The 26,025-nt window shown below is 35.1% G+C and overlaps 1 pseudogene; it reads left to right on the forward strand.

Moving 5' to 3' along the window:
• The window catches only part of LOC148214178 (FRAS1-related extracellular matrix protein 1-like), a 107,647-nt pseudogene that overhangs the window by 41,873 nt on the left and 39,749 nt on the right, over positions 1–26,025 (forward strand).

The following is a 26,025-nucleotide window of genomic DNA, read 5'->3' on the forward strand; positions in this document are numbered from 1 at the left end:
TTGTTAAAAGCCTACATTTCATTTTAACATCCTTCTTCTCAGTTTGAAGAACACCGACTGTTCTGTATTAATACACTCTGACCTATGCAGAAAAGATACTTGTTGATACATACAATAAGTGTTATTTAATGGGTAATTGCTAAGCCACCTATGTCTACCATTGTTGTAATATCTTCCTGGCCCAACAATTCCCACTCTACAGGTAGGAAATTTCAGAAACTGCTAATTTCCAAATTACAGCTGAGCCTTCAGTGAAGGAAACTGATTATGCTCCAGTTTAATTCCAATTTTAAATCTCCGTAACAGTTATTGTAGTAACGTAGTGTCTATCTTCCATATGAGAAAAGGCTTTGGAGATGGTTAACCAGACAGGGTCAATGAAGGGGCAAAATAGAGGTATGCAAAATTTCAAGTTTCAAATACTTTGAGCTCCACAATGTCAACAATCTGTTCTAGCTGTACCAGAAGTATTCTCATCATTCTGCAAGTGTTCCCAGCTCAAAACCATTCTGGTTTTCTGGAATGGTTAGAACAGCATCAGAATTCTTCTGGTGAGGTTGGAAGGTTGGAACAAACTTGAAACAGGGCATATTTATAAAAAGGCTGTGAAGAGATAAATATTTTGTCCTCTCTCATAGCACTAGAACTCAGACACATTGAAACATGTTAGTAATAGAATGGGAAAACAACAATGAACATATTTTGCATTGCGTGTGTGAGAGAGAGAGAGAGAGAATAATACTACCCACACATGTAAGCATTAGAGTGATTAAACTTTGCTCCCCTTGGAAAAGATTGCAGTAAGAGAATTTACATTAAAATCAAAGACGATATTTAAATGTGTTTCTGTGTGCATGCTTACATACAGGCAAATTGCACACAAAAATTAAAGATATTAAGGAAAGTTGTGAACAACACATTTGTGTAGATTTTTAGCATAATTATACCTGAAAAGCAGCAACAAGCCTACACATCCTCAGGTTATATGACCTTAATAGTGAGATGATAAGTTTTATGAAGGAGGATTCAATCATATCAAATCAATAGAACCTAGAGATTTAGAGATCAAATGTCTTTGTACGCTCATTGACAGGGAGCAGACGAGAGAATTTACCTTTACATACACCACTAGACTTTCAAAAGCCATTTACTTGCCCATGTTGAAAACAGGGTACTTGACGAGGTGGACATAGATAAGAACAGGAATTTCCTTCTACTATACAGTTATGTTCTTGTGTGCCAAATCTAATGTAAAATATGCACTAGTTCCAAGTATTCCCCTCCCAGAATGAAAAGTTGGGAGCACTGCAGCTTTAATTTTATATACTGTTTATTTCAACATTTAAAACCTGTTTCTAGTGGAATGGAAACCGGGCTTTCTCAGGTTAAAATATAGTGTCTTCATTTCTCTGCTGATTGTAACTCCCTGCTTTACAAACCTGTACTTTGCTTTGCTCGTTGACAAAGTTCACTTGGAAAAATAGTACCGCTGTGCATTCACACGGTACAGTTGGATGACACAGCAAAAGGTAAAAAGTTAATTTCTTGTAGCTAAATCAAGGCTAGCTAAATCTATAACATTCAATAGATGTTCTGATTTTTAAAACATTTGCTTTGAACAATGCTGAGAGGGGAGAAAGGAAAAAGAATATGTATTTCTCAGGTGTTGCATGTACATGAATGAGACTTGTCTGATTTTCAGGAGGAAGGAAATGGAATAATTGGTTCTGCATGTTTTACAATTCTAATTACCTTCTTTCTCTTTTTTTAGCTTGCTTCTGCAAGAAACTAGATTTATGTTATAATGTGCAGCGGATGTCCTCTACTGGAAACTATAGTTCATTACAACAAACTGCTTTTAAGAAATGAGCCTAAAAGCAATGTTTATTCCATCTGTTCCTCCGTGCCATTTAAAAAAAAAAAGAGCCCAGAGAAAGATGTCCATCATTTAGCAAGCATAGTGTTGACACAAACTTTTGGCCTTGGCCAGAATTGTATAAGACTTGGACACTGATTTTTTTTCCCATCATTTTTCACTTTTTCCCCCTTATTTTAATGCTACAAATTTTTCTACATGAATTACACACAGAGTATTGGGCTTTATAGCTAACTATATGGTCAGTTCTCAAAAGCCAATATTTATAAGCAGGCATCTTAAGGGATAATTTATAGTACACCCTTAACTGATACCATTCAAATGTCTGATTTCATCCTTAACCAGTCTGATTTCATCCTTAACCAGTCTGGGGGGTCCCTGTTTTGAATTGCAGAAGGTGAAATTCAACACAGCTGGAGGACACCAGGGTGGAGAACTAAGCAATGGTGTAGGCAAAAGCATTTCTGCTGGGGATGCAACTGGTCGCAGAATCTGCTTAGGAACCAAACATTGCAAATCACATCTCTTCTTTAGAATAGCATCTGTGTCCTGAGCTTGCCAAATAGAGCAAAAGAGCAGTGGGGAGTGGATAACAGAGCAGAGTAGATCTAGAGGCAATTTGGCACAACTGCAATATCCAAAATGATGTTGGTTTTAAATTTCACTGTTTGAAACATTGGAAAAGAATATGAAAAGCCGTGACACATTTTAAACTGATGTTAATTTTCTAAAGGGGTTACATTAATTTTTACCATTTCTTTACAAATCTGCACACATGCTAAGACACACAGAGAGAATATTTCCTATTGTTGCTAGAGAAAGGATAGGAAATCCTCACTAAACATGAAAGGTAGACGAGACTACTTTAGAATCCCCACAGAAGTGGATAATAGGGCCAAAATTGCAGGTGTATCTTCCTGGCTCCAATTCCTTATTAATCTAGCCAAATGGTTCTTTTGTTCATGCCTTCAGCTATAATAAACTGTTCCATAAGTTGTTAATTAACAAGAGCAAGTTGAAGCTACACTGAGTATCTAATTTCTTGTGCAATCTCATTAAAGATTTCCAAAGAATCAAAATGTTCATTGTTATTTTCTCCTGCATGAGAATTCTTTGGAGAGTAATTTCTGTATTTTCCTATTCTAATATAATATTTAAGTTCCTCACATGACCATTCTAAGGAAAAGACCCAATTGGAGTGGGAGAAAATTAATGGCATATTATCCTGCTCTGGTCTAGTGAGTTTCTTAAAACTAGCAATGTGAAACTAATATTGGTAACATGGACATATAAACTACACATGTTTTGAACCAACTAGTGCAAACAAATTAATTTGAGGAACAATATCTTTGCCATTAGTGATATCCTGGCCTTCGTAGCACCAGGGATTACATTTTAAATGTAACAGAGCTGTGCAAATTGTCAAGAAAATATTTTGCTTTGATGAACTCAAGCAAAGCATTGTTCCTGAAGGTGTTTCACCAAGCAAAGAAAGCTTTTACTTCTTTCAGGTTCTGGATGAGGCTGAGGCACTCGCTTTGCATACTATTGTTTCTTCACCTTCATGAAGAGAATTGCATAATTTTTACAGTGCCAGCACTTCATTGGGTCTAATCCAAATTGCCTTGTGTAGGCCTAAATATAACATGGAGCAATATTACCAAATCTACCCATATTGTGACTTATCCCAGCATCTAAGATCTTCAAAGGCAGAGATTTACACACACAAACACCAGGAGAATGAAGCCCTAATCCCAGACTACTTGGAAATAATAATAAACCAGTACCACCTATATATATATGAATATTGTGTAACATTCATAGTCATATGAATCCTGGAACACCCAAAAATCAGAGCAGAAATTATCTTCTATACCAGGTTTTTAAAATCTCTTCGGGAATATGAAATCACTCTGGAACTCTTTGAGATCTGACTTTTGACCTTCCAAAGACCTCTTTTGGAATCATGAAAGCATCTACATTTCTGCAAGGTTCATGTATCTGCTTCGGAAGATGATTCAGACTGTCTCCATGCATGTCCATGTGCAGAGGAAATGCCCGCTGAGAGAGCCAACAACAGCTTCTGAAGTAACCACTTGGCCTTGCAAGCAACAGAAACACCTGCATGATAAGAGGTGCTTCATATAGCCCCATGGATTGAGAAACATCTCAACGCTTTCCACAGCCCACTGGCTAACACGAACTGGAGAACTGGAACTGTTTCTTTCTGAGGTCTTTTTCCTGCCCTCCCCCATATAAAGGAAGGAGGAAGGCTATAGGTTTAGAAAAATGCAGGGAACTAATAGCAAGACCAGATAGCCTCGGAACAGAATAATAAGTAGATCAGGATTTTCCGTTAACTATATTTTACAGTATGCACATAAAATGAGTAGAATGTAAGAACTAATTCTCATATAATTTGCCCCTAGTTAACTTAAACAAGATGTGAACTAAAACACAGTTATCTTTTGGTATCCCAAATTTTGTAATGTAATTCCCTCCCATATACCCTCAAAAAGTATACAAAATGAGTACATTTGGAAAAGGAATTTACAGAAAAACTTTATATTAGCCAATATATATTCACACACACACACATACTCACAAAAGTGAACATGAAAAAGTGCTCTGAATTTTCATGTGGGTTTTTTAAAAAATAATTTTTATTAAAACTTTTAAACAAGATAAAACTAACACAAACTAATATAAAATAAGGAAGAAAAAAGAAAAAGAAAGAAAAGAAAAAGAAAAAATGCAAGAAAAGGAAAACAGGAAAATAGAAAAGAAAAAAAAAGATATAAAGAAGTGGCTTCCAATATTCTTCACAGCAGTTATAGGTGCAAATATATTTTAACCTCTCTAAAGTTACATCATGTTACTCTTCTTTCTGTAATCTATCCTGTCTAATCATCAAAACCATAAATCATTTTGTTTTTCATTTTTACAGAAAAAGTCCTAAGAGGCTCCCAGTCATCAATAAATGTAGATAGTATCTTTTCTCTAATGAAAGAAGCCGATCTATCCATTTCAGCAAAATGTATCAACTTCACCAACCATTTCTCCATAGTGAGTAATACTGAATCTTTCCATCTCTGTGCATACAGTAATCTCGCTGCAGCAATCATATATTGAAATAATCTTTCACAGCTTTTTTCTGACTGTTTATCCATGAATCCTAAAAGGAAAAGTTCCAGCTTCAATTGAATATTGATCTTTAAAATCCTCTGTATCAAAGTATGTATTTGAATCCAAAATTTTTTAGCTTTTTTATGTGTCCACCAAGTGTGATAAAATGTCCCTTCATGCTGTTCAGATTTCCAAAATACATTTGAAGTGCCTTAATACATTCTAGATAATTTCTCTGGAATCACATACCAACAATACATCATTTTATAAAGATTCTCTTTGAGATCATAACACAGTGTACATTTCGACCCTTTTAACCACATATTTTCCCACTGATGCATCTGTATATTATAACCAAAATTCTTAGCCCACTGTATCATACATTCCTTAACCTGTTCTTCCTCTGTTTCAAATTTCAACAAAAGTTTGTACATCTTAGCAATTACATGTTCATCATCAGTACACAATTGTATTTCAAATTCTGACTTACTTTGCTCCATACCGTAAGTCTTTTTAGCCGTTTTAAATCTTTCAAATAACTGTAAATGGGAAAACCATTGACAACTATATCCTTCTGCTATTGTTGTTGTTGTTCAGTCGTTAAGTCGTGTCCGACTCTTCATGACCCCATGAAGCATATTGCGCCAGGCCTTCCTGTCCTTCACTGCCTCCCTGAGTTTGCTCAGTTTCATGCTCATTGCTTCAGTGATGCTATCTAACCATCTCATCCTCTGCCATCCTCTTCTCCTTTTGCCTTCAATCTTTCCCAGCATTAGGGTCTTTTCCAAAGAGTCCTCTCTTCGCATTAGGTGACCAAAGTATCTGAGCCTGAGCTTCATTATCAATCCTTCCAATGAGCAATCAGGGTTGATTTCCTTTAAGATTGACTGGTTTGACCTCCTAGCAGTCCAGGGGACTCTTAAGAGTCTTCTCCAGCACCACAGTTCAAAGGCATCAATTCTTTGGCGCTCAGCCTTCTTTATGGTCCAGCTCTCACAGCCATACATTACTACTGGAAAAACCATAGCTTTGACTATGTGGATCTTTGTTGGCAAGGTGATGTCTCTGCTTTTTAATATGCTGTCTAGGTTTGCCATAGCTTTCCTCCCAAGGAGCAAGCGTCTTTTAATTTCATGGCTGCAGTCTCCATCTGCGGTGATCTTGGAGCCCAAATAAATGAAGTCTGTTACTGCTTCCATTTCTATCCCTTCTATTTGCCAGGAATTGATGGGTCCAGATGCCATGATCTTAGTTTTTTTAATGTTGAGTTTCAAGCCAGCTTTCGCACTCTCTTCTTTCACCCTCATCAAGAGGCTCTTTAGTTCTTCTTCACTTTCTGCCATTGTTATCTATTAATTAATTCCTCTTGATAGTTTTCCAATAAGTCCCAGTACATCAACCATTTATCTTATCTGCCATTTCTCTTCTACAATATGCTTCTTGAGCTGAGATCCATACAGGTGCTTTTGGGCACAATGTGGGTTTATATCTATTCCATATTCTCAATATGGCACGTCTAATAAAATTATTTTAAAAGTCCACATTCATTTTAACTTTATTATACCATAAATATCCATGCCATCCAAACATCAGGTCATGACCTTGTAACTGTAAAAGTCTCTTTTTTCTCAGCAAGATCCATTATTTCATCCAGACCAAACAACAAACAGCGAAATACAATTTAAACCCAATCCTCCTGTTTCCTTTGCATCTTGTAACATTTTATATTTAATTAATGTTTTTTCCCCTTGCCATATAAATTTAGATATGTCTTTTTGCCATTGTTTAAATGGTACATCCATTGTCAAAACAGGTATTGTCTGAAACAAAAGCATCATTCTTGGCAAAACATTCATTTTTATCACAGAAATTCTCCCCAACATTGACAATTTTAATTTCTTCCATCTTAACATGTCCTTCTCAATTTCAGTCCATGTCTTAACATAATTATTTTGAAATAACATACAATTCATACTTATCACAGTAATAATAATACCCAAGTATTTTATTTTTTTGCAGAATGGAAAGATTCCTGATGGTTGGAAATAGGCTAATATAACATTAATACCTAAAGAGGAACAAGATTTGACTTTAACAAGAAACTATCGACCAATATCTTTCTTGAATAATGATTACAAACTATTTACCATGATTTTGGCTGAAAGATTGAAAATAATTTTACAGAATTTTATTCATGAAGATCAATGCAGGTTTTTACTTAAAAGACAACTACGAGACAATATTAGAAATGTTTTGAATATTCTGGAATGCTTTGAGCAACATAATGAAAAACAAGCTGCATTGATATTCTTAGATGCAGAGAAGGCTTTTGAATTGGATTTTTGTGTTTAGAGTTCTGGAGCATATGAACCTTGGAGATAATTTTATTAAATGGGTAAGGTCAATTTATACTTCTCAGAAAGCACAAATAATTGTTAATGGAGAACTAACAAAACCTTGTGAGATGCAAAAAGGGACAAGACAAGGATGTCCACTGTCCCCACTTCTGTTCATTTTGGTTCTTGAGGTATTAAACAGAGACATAAGACAAGATCAGAGAATTATGGAAGTTAAGATTAAAAAAGAAACTTATAAGTTAAAGGCATTTGTGGATGACTTGATGTTAATTTTAGAAGATCCACTAGAGGGAGTAGAAGCATTAATGGGAAAATTAAAGGACTTTGGTATATTAGCAGGTTTCAGGATTAATAATCAGAAGATAAAGATGTTAACAAAAATATGAAATTAGAAGATCAAATAGAACTGATAGAGAAAACTGGTTCTAAGATTGAGAAAAAAGTGAATTTTCATGTGGACTTCTTAAAAAGTAGCAAATTGATTCAGAATGGGGATGAAACTAGTTGAAAAATAACTTTATTTCTAGTAAAATGTATCATTAGGAGAACATACATTCACACATATAAAGGGAAGGAATTATATGAACCCATGGTAGAAGAAGAGAGGGCTGTTGTAGCTATGTATAGAATCACCCAAACCTAAACTTTGCCATTCTATATATCCTGCTATGTAATCAAGTATGTGAGAAAATCTGATGGTCTGGTCCATCCTGGCTTTCTTCACAGAGATTTCATAAAGGAAGTCAACTTGGACATCTTGCCAGGCATGGTTGTTTTATTTTTTATGAGAAGCAACTCTGTAGATATATTTGCTCAAAAGAATTTGGGATGATAGATGTCTTGTAAAAAAATTGTTATTTCATTTATTGCATTTTGCTCCCATTATTCCCAAAGAACTCAGTGTGGCATACACGGTCTCCTCCTCACTCATTTTACTTACAAGTAAGTACCCTTAGAAAGTGCTGCTTTGAGATCTCTGGGTCAAAATTAAATGTATAAGCCACGGGAAAGACATTTCAGTCTTCATATGGTCTTCAGTGAGATCATGAACCTAATTTCCCTAGGCTTCCTACCATTCTAATTCACTAGTTCTCACCATAGGTATCTAGTAGAAACTATAACAATGTCACGTGCATCACGACATCATCACACAAATAAGTGAAATCAGCTGTGTCATGATGTGCAGTATGTAATTCACATCATTTGCACAATGGTGCCATGATACACATGATGTTGCTTGACCCCTTTCCCTCCCCATAATTGTAGAGGCCTGAGGTTCTCATTTTTCATTATTGGCAATGCAGGATGTCCTATAATCCTATACTAGGGCTTTTTGGTATCTAGATTTTGAACTCCTCTAATAAATAGCACCATTTATAATATTTGCCTCCTTTCCTGATAGTATTTTAGCTTTACGTACAGACTGTTCCTAAAATATCTAAACTTTAATATTGTTTTTTCAAATTTTTCCTAATTTGTAAACACTGAACAACTGTGTACACCTTCAAGTTCCTTCAAAACACTTCTGATGCTGTTTAGTTCTATGACTATCTCAATTTAAATGATACATTTCCCCATAAATAGTCTAATTTTTGCTTTCAGTATAGTATACTCCCAGTCTCAGCCCACATGGAAGCTGAGAATGAATAGACTTTTCAAATATGCCTCCTTTCTCTTACTTTGGCTAATGCCCTTCACCAATTCTGAATGATTCACAGCTTTACCTTCATAATTTATTCATGTATAACTTGGCAATTCATTATATTAATGTATACATAACTAACTAGTGATATGTGTAATACAGATACAGTACTTAAATATTCAAATAAAATTACACATCAGCAGATTTGGAATTAAATGACCATTTGAATCTAGTCTAATAGCGGCATAAATGAAATTTGGCAGAAAAGATGTTTTCAAAAACACACTAACAGTATTACAAATAACTGGATACCACGAATATTGTACATAATAATAATATGGATTAAAATATGCACAGCTATTTTCAAATTGTTTCTACACCTGTATTATTGCTAACAGGATCTGAGAGATATATGAAAAAATCACAATTAAAGCCTTATACATGTGAATTGGGCTGGGTAGGCAGAAAAATTGGTTGGCTGAAGGCACTTGCCATTCATCTGGATCCCTAGCAGTTGGGATATGTGCAAATGAAACTCCAGTAGCTGTTCTTATGGATGACCTGAGGGAATGTAGTTTTTCAGGACTTGGAAGCTATGTTTGACACCATTCACCATGGTAAACGTTTGGACAACTGAGAGGGTTGAAAATGGGAGGTACTGTGTTACAGTGGTTCAACTGCTTCCTAAGGGGGGAAGGTTCAGGGTGGGGGATCAGTGTCTGAGTGCTCAGTTCTCTCCCCAATTTTTTTAACGTTATATGAAACTGCTGGGTGAAGTCATCAGCTGGTTTTGGGTTAGGTATCATCACTATGGTGATGAATTCCAGATATACATCTAATCCCAAGTAAGAGGAAATTAAATGGAAGTCACGACCTAGTGACTGGGGCTGTAAGGGACTGTATGGGATAGAACAGGCTCAAATTAAATTTCAGCAAGATGGAATAGCTATTTATCCATAAACCATCCACATCCAGGCTAGTTCCAAGATCGCTCTGGTTGGAGTCACATGTATCCCACACCCAGAAAGAGCAGGTATACAATCTAGAAATTCAGCTAGATTCATGACTCTGGCTAGAGCCACATGTGGAGACAATGTCCAGAAAAGCTTTGGTGTCTAGCTGGTGCCCCAGACATTACCACCCTTGAAGGAAGATGCTCTGGCATCAGTCAGTCATGCCCTTATCACCTCATGAATAGATTGATATAATGTGTTATACTTCTTTGAAGACTTCTTGGAAGGAACAATTGGTTCCAATGCAGCTGTCCAGTTATTCAGCAGAATAACAGCTATTTTGTAGAAGCTGGATTAGATATCAGTACATATCTAATGAACTTCTGGGTACAGTTCAAAGTATTGGTCATTGCTTACAAAGTCCTTTATAGCTCAGATTCTCGTTATCTAGGGGACCATCTTCTCTGACCAGAGTCTGCCATCCTATGGATTCTACTGCAGAATATATGGTTTAAAAAATGGTGTTTTCTGGGCCATCTCAACCTATGGAATGTTCTCTTCCAGAGATCTTCCTCCCACTCTTTTTGGAAAAAACGAAGAATATTACCTTTTGCTGGACTTCTGAGTGAAGGAGGTTGAATAGGATATTGCTACACTTTGCTCCAGTATTGTACAACCTTATGTTGAGCCTACAGCTATTTTTTGCTTTTTACATTAATTTTATGGTTCTTATGTTTTCATGCATTGTTTTATCCTGATCACTGTAAGCTACCCAGAACCTACAACTGGGATAGTACACGAGTATTGCATAATAAATAAATACATATATAAAGCTGCAAGGAGTAAGTGCTGTTTTTTTGTGTTCCTCCTTATGTTTTTTTTTAAAGAAAGCTTTCCTTTTTTTTTTTTTTTGGACTGACGTATAGAACTGAACAAAGACATTTTTATGTGTATATTTTATTATTTTAGAAAATGTTCTAACCTTTCCTGTAGGTTTAATATGGCTACAATATCAAGAGCCTATCTAGGCCTCCAAGAGAACTCAGAAGAAAATGAGTCTCAGGTCACCCCAAGTCACCCTCAACACCCTCTTTTCTGCCATCTCAGCCTAAAAATATAGCCATATAATTATCTGAAAGTCAGTGAATAAATCTTCCCAATCCCAATGTACTTTTCCAGTCCTAGTAAATTTAGCTCTAGATCAGGGGATTTCAAATTGTTTCAGGCCATGGAACTTGTTAGTTAAAAAACAACAGCAGCAAATTTCCAGAACCTCTGTTCAAGAGGCAAAACACTTGTGAAAGAAAATCCATTTGGGTGAATTTATACATCCAGTAAGACCTGCCCATAGGAAGAAAGTAGATTGGTCATTGCTTTCCTGATACAGAAAGATGGGAGGGCATAGCAGCAGGGAAATCGTCCAATGGGAGGGCAGGGAGCCTGCTGTCTGGGCTGAACACTTACAAGCTGTAGCCAAAGTGCCTCAGTCCAGGCAGGATTTTCTTAAACTGGCTTAAAGTCAAGTGTAATATGTCCTTGGATTATTCCACCTTTAGCCCCTTAGATGATATTAGGTGGTTCCTGACTATTTCAAAGTCTAAGATCATCCTCATATGATAGTTTACCTGAAGAAAAAGAACAAGTGGAAGCATCAGGTTAACTATCCTGGGTGTGGCTTTGATGCCCTAAATTTCATTTCAACGTTGATTTTTTTTTAAAAAAAAAATAGAATTTAGCCTCCCTGCTGTGTTCAGTTAGTTTTATCTATGGGTCTTCCAACAGGACTGATGCTTATATACATACATGATGATATAGAAATGCTAAAGGATAGTTTCAGCTGACAGATGGCAAGTACACAGTCCAAGGGACACTTTATATCTACATCATGCGAAGAAATTCCTGTTTTTAGGTTAGCTGTTGAAGTGACATTCTATGCAAAGTGATTTTAAGTGAGGAAGGGGAAAGTATTTTATTTGTCTTTAATTGTTAACCTGTCCAATAAATTGTTGGGGGGGAGTAATTTGTTTGTTTGTTTTTTGGCAAGAATATAGATTCCTTTTTTATATATAAAATTTTATTGCTTTTTAATTAATAACAAAAAGGAAAAACACAATTATAACAATACATAAGAAGAAGAAAGAAAACATTAAAAGGTGGTATTACAAAAAAGTGACAAAATTACAAGAACAAAAAAAATTAAAAAATAAAAACTGTAGTATACCATTATACAGTAAATGGTTACTCATCTGTATATATTTATTTAAGGTAAATATTATTCAAATGCATATATATTTCCAATACATTTGTATAACTGTCATTTTTAACCTACTGTATTTTGTATAACTGAGTCCCATATTTCATTATATTTGTCCATATGAAGTCTACATCTATAGGCAATCCGCTCAAAGGTGGCAAGTGCAATCAGGTCTTCAATCCATTGAATGAATGGGGCCATAGATTTATTTTTTCAATGTTGCATTATCGGTCTTTTGGCCATAGTAAGGGCACAGAGAATCCATTTACATTATCCAGATGTCAACTTCCATGTGCCAGGTATATAGTTCAAAAGAATATTATCCTCTGAAAATTTTAGCCTTTGTTGCACAATCATGTTTATATAGTCCACTACTTTCTCCCAAATTTAGTAAGTATAGGACATTGTAAAAACATGTTTTAAAGAGGCATTGTCCTTATTACATCTCCAACAAAATGAAGAATATGGATTCCTTCCTTGACTCTTCCCAAATTCATTTTTATTTAATTCACATTGTTTACTGATTTTTTTTCTATTACATTAAAATTAGGAGATAGAAGTAAATTAATCTTCAAGCACAAATCACAAACATTAATTCTTCCACAAACCATGTATCACTAAGAGCAGGTTAGAGAGGCAAAAATTTACAATGAAATAAAAACATGCTCTGGGAGAAAGAGGGGTGGTGTGTTTTTTGGAATACCATATCCTCTACCTGAAGTGAGTAAAGAAGGTAAGTCAGATGTTTGAGAAAAAATTGATTTTACATTCCATATCCTATTTAATATTAAATACTTGCACATTAAATATAGTCTACATTGGTCTTTCAAGTCAGCAGGAGTCAAGTTCAACTGGAAGAGGTTTTCACTGTTTTAAAGTCAACTCCTTATTTGTAGTTTTAAAAGGAAGACTGATTGATTTCTTACCTGTTATTATTAGAAGAGGGGTGTACAACTTTTTCTGGTTCTATTTTTTATTAATTAGGTAAAATGAAACAGCAGAAAAACAAAAACAAAAACAAGGGAAAGGAATATATATATATACATACATAAACATTGCAACAAAGCAAAGGTTGAAGTGAATATATATATATAAACTTTATTAAGTTATAAAAAGCATAAAGATAAAAGCAAACAACTAATAATCAAAGACAGAAAAAGAGAACAAGAGAGTTAGAAATAAAGGAAGAATACAAAAGTGATGAAAAGTAAAGAAAAGAGAAGAGAAGAGAAGAGAAGAGAAGAGAAGAGAAGAGAAGAGAAGAGAAGAGAAGAGAAGAAAATTTAGAAAAAGAATAACTTCCAACTTCTTATACAGCAGATATAGGTAAATCATATAGTGACCTCTTACTCTAGAACTACATCGTAACTTACATATTTTGTATAACTTATTATTTTAACTAATCATCAGATCCATAAATCATGATTTCATTCTTTTCTGTCTCCTGCAAAAAGTCCAAAAGGGGCTTCCAATTGGCATTAAAATTAGGCAATGTTTTTTCTCTAAGCAAAGCTGTCAATTTTGCCATCTCAGCTAACTCCATCATCTTCACAATCCATTCTTCCATTATGGATAATGTTGATGGTTGAAGTGAAAATATGATAATTATTTTAAAAAAGTTTTAAAAGACAAAACTGAAAAAAGGAAAAAGAAAGAGAGATGCAGAACTTGTTCAGCTTATAGAGGTAGGCTGCACGGACTACGGCTGTTAAATCAGAGGCTATGCATACATACATGCAGACACACATGTGTATACATACATGCACACACATAACATATGCACGCAGACACACACTATTCCCTACATGATTATTGCAAAGGGCCGCACGTTAATCCTATCTGTATGCTGGCTGTCGGGCTGTAGATCACTGTTTCTTTCCTCCATCTGCCTAGCTTTTGAATGCTCACCTGGGAAAAGTGGAAAAGACTGCCAGGGTGGAAAAAGTCCGAAGTTACAAACCTGGGTCACTGGTGTGGAAAGAATGTGGGAACTGGAATAGATATTTATCAGTAGTTATTCTTTTTTTTTTCCAAGGGGAAAAAAAATGGAAAAGTGCTTGTGCTAATGGAAATGTATTAGACAAAGCAAATTCTAGCCCGTGAATACTTATGCTACTATAACTTTTAAATATGCCCCCAAAACTTCCCACGTTTTAAGGCAACAGTCCAAGAAAATACCTGGGAAATGTCTTATACTTAATAACAGTAGTACATGTAATCTTGCACTTTTACCTTCTATCATTATTGTTACTTTTTTCTCATATGACCGCATCTTCATTCTTCAGTGAATTTTAAGCCTGTAAGAGAAAACTTACATTGAAGATATAATCTAGCAGCCATGACTTTTTATCTTATTACTGACGCTACAAAATATTGCCCCCACAATAGCTATGAGGCTTTTTAACTGATAGGCAAGTTTAAGAAACCAGTCCATCCACTGATCCAGCTGGATCCACTGAAGCAAAGGAAAGCTTGAAGCCGCAACCATTGATGTAAACTAAGGCCTGAAAACATACAGCACTTGAACGTGTTATCTCCATTTCACTTGCCTTTTCTCTCTGACCCCCATAAGGCCCAGAGCTGGTTATTTTGACACATCCGCATGAAAGGTCTTTTTTATATATGTACAATTTAATCTTTATTCTTCTTTTTAGAAGTTTATAAAAAAAAATAAACAGAGTAGCCAAACAGAGCTCCAATAGAAGAGAATATCTGTAGCACAGGGTTGAACTGTGGCGTTCTTGGTGCTCTCCGAGCCTGATTGTTTGCTTGCAGACATTTCATTACCCAACTAGGTAACGTCATCAGAAGCTAGTTGGTACAACCAAGCTCAGAGAGCATCAAGAATGCTACTAAAGAGACTAAATATTAAAAGCTATTAATAAACAACAACATTAAACCACCAAACCAAAAAATTGGGAGGGAGGAGAAAAATACTCCTCCCAAAAATCTTTTAAAGACCCTAACAGAACTTAACAAATTGCAATACTAAAACCTAAGAGATATGCCAAACATATTAATGTCACTGGTTTGCAAAAGAAAGTTGCATGAAAGTTCTGATTGCAGAAGATTAATATTGTCCCAGAGCAAAATCCCATAAAATGTTCCTCAGTCACACTGAAATATTAATTCATGAAGGCAATCTATTTCTAACCATAGGGAAAGGAAAAGATGGGAAAGAATAGAAACTGGAAGATTTAGAGTAGGTAGATTATTAAAGTAATGTATTATTTTATTTATGTATCAGTTTATGTTTGACTGTCTTTAGATTGTTATATAGTTTTTAACTGTTGCTGTGTTTGTACACCGCCCAGAGTCATGTCTTGGGGCGGGGGGGGGGAGGCTATATAAATATACTAAATAAATAAATAAAATTTTATTTCCCTGCAATACTGTAACCTGGCTCTCTGTTCCCATTCCTCATCGATACCAATATTAGCTCCTTGTTTGCACATGAAGCTACATAAATTCATTGTAGTGTTTTGTAATGATTTTTAAAATGAGAAGAACAAATTTAGTTAATTTCAACTGGTTGTTTCATGTATTTATGGATGTATGTATTTATTTACCCATTCCTTCAGCTGGTGGGCCATTCCAATCCATCAGGACTCTGAGGAAGTTCCATGTTAATGCAAATTCCATCTAAGAAACTGTTGTTGTTTTAAAATAAATTGGGTGGGGAATCAGGCTGTGTACCTGATGATATAACAAAACCCATTCATGCTTTAATAAGATGAAATAATTGCTGAAGGATACAAGAACAGAAGCTTTGTATTTCTGCCAAGAGATTCTCCATGACTATATTCTAAAGCCCGCCTCATATAGGAAGGGCAAAAGGTTAAAATGTCAAAGACTGAGTAAAATTATATCAGCTTTGTCTTTGTAAAAAGAATTAATTTGCAGAGAAAAACACACAGTACAAGAAAACCTCCATTTTGCGTTGGAGAATGTAATAGTGTATTATTATATACAAGGTAATAAGAATGGACAAAAGGAATTTTTGCCTTGTTTCTTTGGATGCAGGTCATTAGGATATAAATATACCTAACTTTGTGTTGAGGGTCTGTCTTTCTGTAATGTGTGCTTCCTTGATAACATCCTAGACCAATGAGAAATCTAGTGCAACCATTTTTTCAATGTAAAAAATCTTTCTTCATCCAGCCCAATGAAAAGTTAAAGCCAAAACAGATATTTTAGCATGGTGTGTTTATGTAGCCTTCTTCCTGTTCCTAAATTATCTGATCCAGATCAGTACTGAGTTGATCTGCGCTCAGAATGATCTTGGCTCCACAGTTCATATCTGGTTTAAAACAGAAGGACAAATCTATACCTTTTTATATATTATCACATAAAAACCTGTTCATCTTTGACCCAAAGAGGGGGAATTTGTACTCTGAGTAGGTTAGAACATTTCATGGTCCATAATACATATCTCTTCAGAAATGTGAAGCGCTGCCTAGGAACAAGACTGAAAAAATAAGATAGAAATTAAACTGATAATACATTTGAAAATTGTTGGTTAACTTTGAATGCCGTGTTTCTCCCCATTTCTCCCCCATTCCTTCCTGACAATTAAGGAACATGGACGTAAACACTGAACTTGGTGAGAGTAGTTATTTGCAACATGTCATTAGAAGCAGAAGGCAAGGATTCTTCAAGGAATCTCCTCTATTATGTCATGAACAATAAGCCAAAACGGTGACACCTAAAATTAAAAGTGACAATGATTTTCAGGGATGAAGTGCTTATTGTTAATTATATTGCTTACTCAACAGCTGATATTTTAAAGCTGTTGCTAATGGAATTTAGGCATTCTTACTGTTCTTACTCATATAATGTCTGCAAATTCATGTTACTGGGAAAAAAATCTTTATTCTGGATCTGGAGAGAATTTTCATTCACTAACCAATGTGTTGGGTAAACCATACAGTTACTGTATCCTGGCTACAAAACTCTGGTAATCACTAGATTGCATTTTCTAGCCAAAAAAAAAAAGTGCTTCAAATGGACTCTGATCTTTTTACCTACAGACACTTTGACTCACTGTTTGTGCTACACCCACAATTCATAGTAAGCACCAGACACAATAGGCAGGCAACTGATTGCATTTAATTACCCGGTACTAGTAATACTTAAGTCCAGTGTTTCTCAACCCATGCTGGCTGGGAAATTCTGGGAGTTGAAGTCCACATATCTTAAAGTTGCAAAGGTTGAGGAACACTGCTTAAGACCATTTAAGCATCAAATTTCATGCATAACATTTTAAATGAACTTGTAGGTTATGAGTGGAGCCCATCACAGGCCCTAAATACACCTCCTGTATGTAGCAGATATGTTTTCAAAAATGCTTGTAGTGGCACCACTAAAAGTTTATTTGACCACACAAGGCAAATTTTGGGATAGAAATAAGAGAACAGGGGTGAAATGAAGAAAGAGAAGCATTAAAAAGAGAGAGAAAGAGATTGCATATTTATGCAAGAATAAGAAAATGATGTTTATGGAGCTGTATCCCTCAAGAAATTAGATGCAACCTGCAACTGTTTTCATTCTGGGAAAAGATGGGCTTTTGCCACTATGCAGTAAGTTGTGTGGTGGCAAAAGTGTGTAGTCTACATTGGGGATGCCCAAAATGCTAAGCAAAATCACGAAAGAGGATAATGGTGTAAAATCATGAGACAAGAGTGTGTGTGTCTAGAAGGAAAGCTTCAAAACATATAGTTCCCTTTTACTTATAGAAAGTTCAGATTGGAGAAGAGATGTTAATGTATCTTCTCCCTATGTTTAACTTCAAAAAGGCCTATATAGTGCTTTGATGTCAGATTCCAGGGCTCTTGGAGTCAACTCTCTGCTGCAATAATAAAACCTGGCAACATGGCTATAGACTGCCTTTTATAATTAAGTAACTTAAGAAATCTGTTGGGGTCAATAGATTTAGGGACTTCTACATAAAATAGCATATAAAGTGGATACTCTCCCATCAGAAGCTAATAAAAGTCAATCTCTTTATGTGACACCTACACAAATGGCATTATCTCATTGGGTAATATTAATAGGAAACTAAAGTTTTTTTGTGCAAAAACCATAAAAAGTAATGAGGTTCACATAATCTACTCATATAAACAATAGAGAAGGGAAGAGAGGGACTTTTTAAAGGGAATTTCCAGCTTTTTTGCACCCTGAGAACATAAAGCGATTTGGAAGCGATGTTTCATTGGATGACAGCACTTGGTTGATGGGGGGTGTTTATGGGGAACATCCATCTCTGCTGTTTTAATTCTTAACTTGTGGTTTAAACAGGAAGAATACCCAAGGATTTGAAAATGGAAAATGCTAATAGTGCCAAAGGGAGTTTATTTTTAGCAGAGCTAATATACTTGTGTGCATTCATTCTTAGAGTTGCTAAAGTCCCTAATAAATGAAGTTAGAAGAATCATGTAGATTCTTTAGCAATGACACACAACCTTTTCTGTGCTGTTTTTGCTCCTTTCCAACATTTAAGATCTCTGTTCAGAAAGAATCCTGTCAAGTTTTATGTTGAAATTCCACCAGTTTAATAGTAGGAAGGAAATGGTAATCCCAGTGAGGTGTGTTTTTACTTCTGAATACTTTGGCTAGGTCAGGAATAAATATGATCCATGAAGCTGAAGGAAATGAGTTCATAACTTTTTCATCCTTCCAGTGCATGAACCTAAACAAATACAGGTACAATTCATTGAAAGGATGTGTCCACAAAGAGCCACATAACAAGGGTGTTTTAGTACTACTTTAAGCTGAGGGAGATTGCCTTGCAACAATATTGGGATGACTGATGCTTCTGTCTTTTCATAGAGATGCCTTTCTCAGGCATGAAGGAAACCATGATTTGCAACTATGCGAATGAACCCCTGCTTCATGTGGCATCTTTTGAAGTATTTTATCCGCTTTTAGTAGCTTCAGACTTGTGCTCCACCAACATCTGAACTTGAGTTTGAGATCATGCCCCAATCTAAAATTTCAGTTCAGATATTACAGGGACTTTTGGCTAGTTTAAAACAGAGAGTGGATGCTTTTGATTTCCTTTGGTATGCAAAAGAGGGACAGGGAGGAGCACAAAAGCCTGAGAAATACTGATTCATTCCCACAATGGGAAACTGAACCTAGCTAATGAATGTGAAATGATTGCCAGTTCCCCACAAATATTACATTTATTTATTATCAATCTTAGAACTGGCTGATGTTATGAATGCTCTTTATAACATCGTATCATATAAGTCAGGGTTCCTCAACCTCGGCAACTTTAAGATGGGCGGACTTCAACTTCCAGAATTCCCCAGCCAGCCATGCTGGCTGGGGAATTCTGGGAGTTGAAGTCCGCCCATCTTAAAGTTGCCGAGGTTGAGGAACCCTGATATAAGTAATATCCATGGGACCTCAGCACTGAGAGGAAAAATATATCTTGAAATTAAAATAATCAAATACTATGGTACCAAAGATTTTCCATAAATAAGTCCTTCATTTTGTAAGACTGACTGTCTTACACATTTTGCATAAACAGCTTAGTAAAAGTTGGCATGGTTGTCTTTCACATATTTGATTTATTTACAAGGGAGACAATTGGGCAAAAGATATGGAAAGAGTGACAAAACTATATTTATGAACTCAGGGTGATCAGGTAGAAGCAACAGCCAGACTATCTTATTGGGGTATGCAGATTGACAGCAGCCTTTCAGAGAAACACAGTCCACCTCCATGAAGCATCAAGGTAGGGCTGATCCATCTGGATCATCCATTGCAGCTCCTCCAAAAATAACATTTGACACAGAGGGCCATTTTTATCTTAACAAGATGCTTCCAAGGGCTGCTTTGGAGAAATAATTTTCAAAGCAAAACACCTTCTCAAAAGTCTCATAGCTTTAATATATGTTCCAACTCAAATACAAGCTATCACTCATCTTTGAACTGGGCTCTGCACATGTTTCTATAAACCTGTTTCCAAAGCTGACTCTTGACCTGACAGGAAGGCACAACATGCAGCAACATTTTATTATTTTGTTCGTTGATACCCTGGCTTTGCCCCTAAACAGGGCTGACACAGTAATTACTAGAAAAACAATGCAAAAACAAACAAGGCTTAATTAAATCACATTTAAAGAAGCATAAAACAAAATGACAACTAAAGCCATTCAAACAACTGACTAATATGAATGAAATGTGTCTTGATGTCTTTTCTAAGAGCAAAGAAAGTATGAGGTTTCCAGAGCCTTATGCCGAAACTAATTAATGAATGGATAATACAAGAAACCAGGTATATGCCATCTGGAATTCTGTTACACAAGGTGATAGAACCATCTTGAATTCTCTCACACAAGCATGATTAAACCATTCAGAAATTTTTTAGCATGAACCAAAAAGGTCAAAGTGTAAGCAAGACACAAATGTATACCTGTTGCTATGTGTGCAGATTATATTACAACCATTTGGAACTTCATCTTTATTAACATATAAGGCATATGTCTTGCAAAAATGTCTTTAATCTGTTTGTTAAACAGAGAATGTAATGAAATTAATAACTGAGACAGAGACATCACTTTATGGAACTAAACTGCACATGAGCAGTTATGTTGGGTTGCTTTGCAGAATAGATTAGTTTTGTATAGCTTTAAGTTTACCTTCTCCAACTTGGCATCCTTCAAAAATATTTTGATTATAATTCTTTAACCGAAGAAGGATGGTTTATGTTATAGAATATGACCTCAATGATTAAGATGAATGTTTTACCTAGAATGTTATTTCTATTTCAGACAATACCAATATTGACATCTGATGTACCATTTAAACAATGGCAAAAAGATATTTCTAAGTTTGTATGGCAAGGGAAAACACCAAGAATAAAATATAAAGTCTTACAGGAAGCTAAAGAAAGAGGTGGGTTAGGTCTTCCTGATTTAAAGTTATACTTTGATGCCTGTTTTGTGGTATGGATGAAAGAGTGGGTGATTTTAAAAAACAGGAGACTACTGGAACCAGAAGAACATGATTTAAGATTTGGATGGCATGGCTATTTATGGTATGATAAAGTGAAAGTTAATACTGATTTTAAGAATCATTTTATTAGATGTGCTGTATTGAGAGTTTGGAATAGATATAAAGCAAGATTGTCTCCTAAAATCCCTTTATGGTTGTCACCTCAAGAAGCTTTTTACAGACGAGAAATGGCAATTAAACAGATATGGTTGACATATGTGAATTCACTGATCTTTTCTGAAGGGGAATTTAAACTGAAGAAGAGGGAAGAACTAGAATTGGAAGGTTATACTTGTCAAGGGTTTATTTATGCACAGTTGTTGGAAAGATTTAAATTGGAAAAGAAGAGCTATGATTTTACTTATAAGAAAACTGACTTTGAACTTGCTTTATGTACTAATGACAAACATGTTATTGCTAAGATGTATAAAAATCTGTTGAAAATGAATATGGAAAATGAATATGTTAAGGATTGTATGCTTAAGTGGGCCAAAAAATTGGATATAATATAATGTTGGATCAGTGGGAAAATACATGGAATAAAGGTTTGAAGTTTACAATGAACTATAACTTGAAATACATTTTTTATAAAATGAGATACCATTGGTATTTAACACTGGATAAATTATCTAAGATGCATAAAGGAATTTCAAATATATGTTGGAAATGTAACCAATGTAGACGTACTTTTTATCATCTTGGTGGACTCGTAAGAAAGCTAAGAAGTACTGGGATATAATATGTATTTTGATTCAAAAAGATGTAAAAATGGATGTACAATTGAAACCAGAGGTTTTTCCTTTTATGCATGATGGACAAACAGATGGAAAAAAAAAACACGGGAACTTATTTCTTTGTATGATAACAGCAGTGAGACTTCTATAAGTGCAGAAATTGAAAGATTTACAAATACTACAGCTGAAGAATGGATAGTGAAATTAATGGAATTGGCGGAGATGGCGAAACTGGCTACTTTGATTAAAGAAAAGACATGGTCTGGCTTTGTTTCTATTTGGAAACCGCTCTTGGACTTTTTGCTTAAGACTGGAAGAAATGAAATTTTAATTTTGGGGTTTGATGACTGATATATTTTATAATTATAGAAGTACCTTGTATTAGTTTTTCTTATACTTTTTATTGATATAGATTTATTTCATATTATTTTAAATATTAGAGTAAGAGGTTAATGTATTTTATATCTACGCCTGTACCAAAGAAAGTCAGAAGTTACTTTTTTCCTTCTGTATTCTTTTTCTGATATTTTCTTCTTTTCTATTCTCTACTTTTTTCTATTTTTCTATATTTTACTCTTTGTTGAAATTTAATAAAGTTTTTTTAAAAAAAGAATATGACCCTGCCATGGACAGCTTTTTTATAAAATAAATCCGGTTATAGTTTTTTTTTTTTTTAAGATTTTTTTATCCTGGCTTTATTTTTATAAATAAGGCGGCAAGCATACCTAATACTCCTTCCTCCTCCTATTTTCCCCACAACAACCTTGTGAGGTGAGTTCGGCTGAGAGAGAGTGACTGGCTCAAAGTTACTTGAGGGCAATAGTGAGGTAAAGACGGATTGTTCTGCTGCAGTTGTAATCTCACAGGGCTGTCTATATGAAGGCCATTAAATGTTCCATGTTGTAAATGGAAGTTGCACCATTTACAACCCCTTGTTTTGCATTCTTAAAATAGTTCTCCTATAAGATGTCCTTAATTGAAAGGAAACATCACATCCCTTCTGCTCAGGCAAGAATTTAAAAACGAAGTTAATGTTGGCATTGTGGTACTAATCAATAATTGATGGTAGTGCCAGAAGAACCCTAAGTTGTGGTGGGAGAACATGAGTTTCCAACAGAATGGCTGGTTTTCCTTAATGCTCTACGGACAGTAAATCAGGAGAAGGAGGAGGAAGAGGAGGAGGAGGAGGAGGAGGAGGAAGGGGAGGAGGAACACCCAGTATCTATAAATGGAGACCGCCCTATATCAATGTTTTTTAGTAAAAGAACCTCATAGCTTGCTGTTTTGGAATCAAACTCTCTGCACTTTTTGTCCTTTTTGGAGCACTGCAAAAAATTCTCCTCCCTCAAACATAAATGGCCTTGTTGGGACAACTCAGGGACTCTACAGGGAATTCTGGGTAATTTACTTATCCTATCCAGAAGAAAGTTCCTGACAGGGAGCATGACTTTTATAGTCCCTTCTTCTATCTTAACGCTGTTTGGATATATTCTTCTGGGTCGCCCAGTTCTGTATTATCCACCTGTCCTCAGGTCTGGAAAAATTATATTAATTTTCTTTCTCTTTAGTTTTATACACACTCATTTTACCTATTTTATTTTTGACTGGCTGCTGGCCTTATGGCCATAATGAAAATTTGATTGATGGAGTAAATGGATAATGCAAGCTGAAATATATGAGACTGGTGTTTCATGGCTTGTTACAAAAGTTCCATCTGCATTTGTTGCCCTTTGCCAAATCTTTTTGGGGAAACGGTTTCCAAACTGAGAAAAGTTGCAGCTGCTTTAAGGGTTGCATGTACTCCTTAAAAGCACCTGCAACTTTATTTTCAGGGTCACTAGAGGCCTGAAAAATGTCAGGGGATTTAATGAATAGCAGGGAGAAATAATTCATCTCAATCACATTTCAAGTGCGCACTGCCTCCCAAAATAATTTAAGCTAATTACCAAGTTAATAAGGATTTTCTGCATAGAGCATAAAAACACTACTTAGGGTGGTATGTCTTCATTCATTTCAATCAGTCAGTGTACTACATGGAGGCACAAATTCCAATTTGCATTCTGCCCTAAAGGAAATTTGTTGACCTTGGACCCATCAATATTATTATAGCAGAGATTTTTTGGGTGGCCATAAGAACATCTATATATGAAATTCTTGAGATAAAACATGGGATAGAAGAAATGTGCCAGAGAAACAAACGTCAACATTAAAAAACTCCAAAGGAAGACCTTCTGAAATGACTTATTCCATGTGTGGAACCTGTGAGGAGATATAATTATACTGGTATTGACCCAGTACTGCTCCAATAGCTTCTTCTCTTCAGAGGTCCAATTATGCAGAGAACTTCTGATGAACAAAAACTGTTCCACTCTGCCCAGCATATTTCAACAAAGCTGCTTTACAGGATTGCTGCTGAGTTTCTCTCCCTGTATGTCAATCCTGGGGAGTTCTTTGAGTTTTGAGGAACACAGGGAGATGGAACATTAGATAAGAAACCAGTGAAGAATGAAGAATGAATATGACCAAAATGGGCACATGCCCACATCTGGGCCTACACTATAGCAAATAAGGGCAACAAGGTATTGGTACCTCTCCTCCCTTGTTGTATTTAGATTGCTGCTGGTAGGTTTTGTTTAGGGTTTCTCACTCCTTTTTAGGGAGTAGTAGTGGAGAAGTTGTCCCTGCAGACTGCTGTACATAGTTTGAGCATTTTTAAAAAAAATAATTTTATTAAAGATAATAATTGCAATAGTAAAAACTAATACAAACTAAAAGAAAGAAAAAAGAGTAGAAAGAAAGAGTAAAAAGTGCAAAGGAAAAGAAAAATGTAGAGAATTAAAATGAAAGAAAGAAAGAAAGAAAGAAAGAAAGAAAGAAAGAAAGAAAGAAAGAAAGAATATAGTGAAGAAAGAGAAAAGAAATATATAAAGAAGTAACTTCCAACCTTCATCACAATGAGTATAAACAATTTTAGTAACTTTTTACCTCCTCTTTATTTACAACCAATTATCTCTTCTTCCCATGTCCCATCTCTTATCTATAAACAAATAGATAAAGCATCATTATTTCAGTCCTGGTGTCAGCAAAATCCATTAAGTGTTGCCAGAAATAACAACATATCTATTTTAACCTTGATCAAATAAACCAACTTTATATTCCTTCCTTTTATGTCTAATTATTTTAATCTTTAGTCCATTCAAGTAATGTCATAGAATTTGATTTCTTTTCATTTCTTTTTTGCTCCTCCTCACAAGCTTTAACAAACCTCTTTTGTAAATCCAATATATAAGAATTGTCCAGGACAGTCTCTTGGTTTATTATTTGTAATTCCTTTTTGATTTTTAAAGCAGCAACTGATTTCTTTTGTATGTCCAATGAGACATCTTTTTTCATGTCATTCTGGTAGCCTGTCATTTGTAGATCCACTTTCAGTGTCAGCTCTGTCTCTACCTTCTCAGATAAAATTTGTTCTTCTGCCATTTCTTTGAAAACATCTTTTGGACACAGTCTATCCATAGAAGTAAACATTGCTATTGACATTGTTGATATTAACTTCTGATTTCATTTTTCAAAAGTGTCCTTCAGTATTTCCAATGTTTATATTATTTTGCATCATTCTGTAGCTGTTAATCAGGTTTGTGTATTCTTCTCCTTTAATTAAAATCTTTAGTTCCTTCCAGTGTCCAATTTTTTAAATTACTTATCTCTATTATGTCTTAGAAAAAAAATCAGAACAAGATTTTCCCATGGGAAGGTTTCTTTATAATTAATTCCAAAATCTTATTTAAAATTTATCTGAACCCTTAATCCATTTATAACTTTCTAAAATCAAAGTCTTAATTTGCTGTTTATTTTAATTTTTTAAAGTTCTTAAGCTTGTAGTTAAAATTTTATTTCATTAAGGATTGAAGGCAGACCCACCCAGTGTTTTCAGACTTGTCAATCCAAAGGTCTCTAATAATTGAAAAGTAGTTAATGAGCAATTTCCAAGTGTAATTAGAAAAGGAAGTATGCGAACTTAGTGTCCTTTTAAAGGCACTGACTGCAGTTTGAGCAAGATGGCTATTCCCTCATCTCCCA

The sequence above is a fragment of the Python bivittatus genome, unplaced genomic scaffold (assembly GCF_059951505.1).
Source record: "Python bivittatus isolate LINGU-HERP-01145 unplaced genomic scaffold, Pbiv_v1 ctg000700_np1212, whole genome shotgun sequence".
In the NCBI taxonomy this organism is placed as follows: domain Eukaryota; kingdom Metazoa; phylum Chordata; class Lepidosauria; order Squamata; family Pythonidae; genus Python; species Python bivittatus.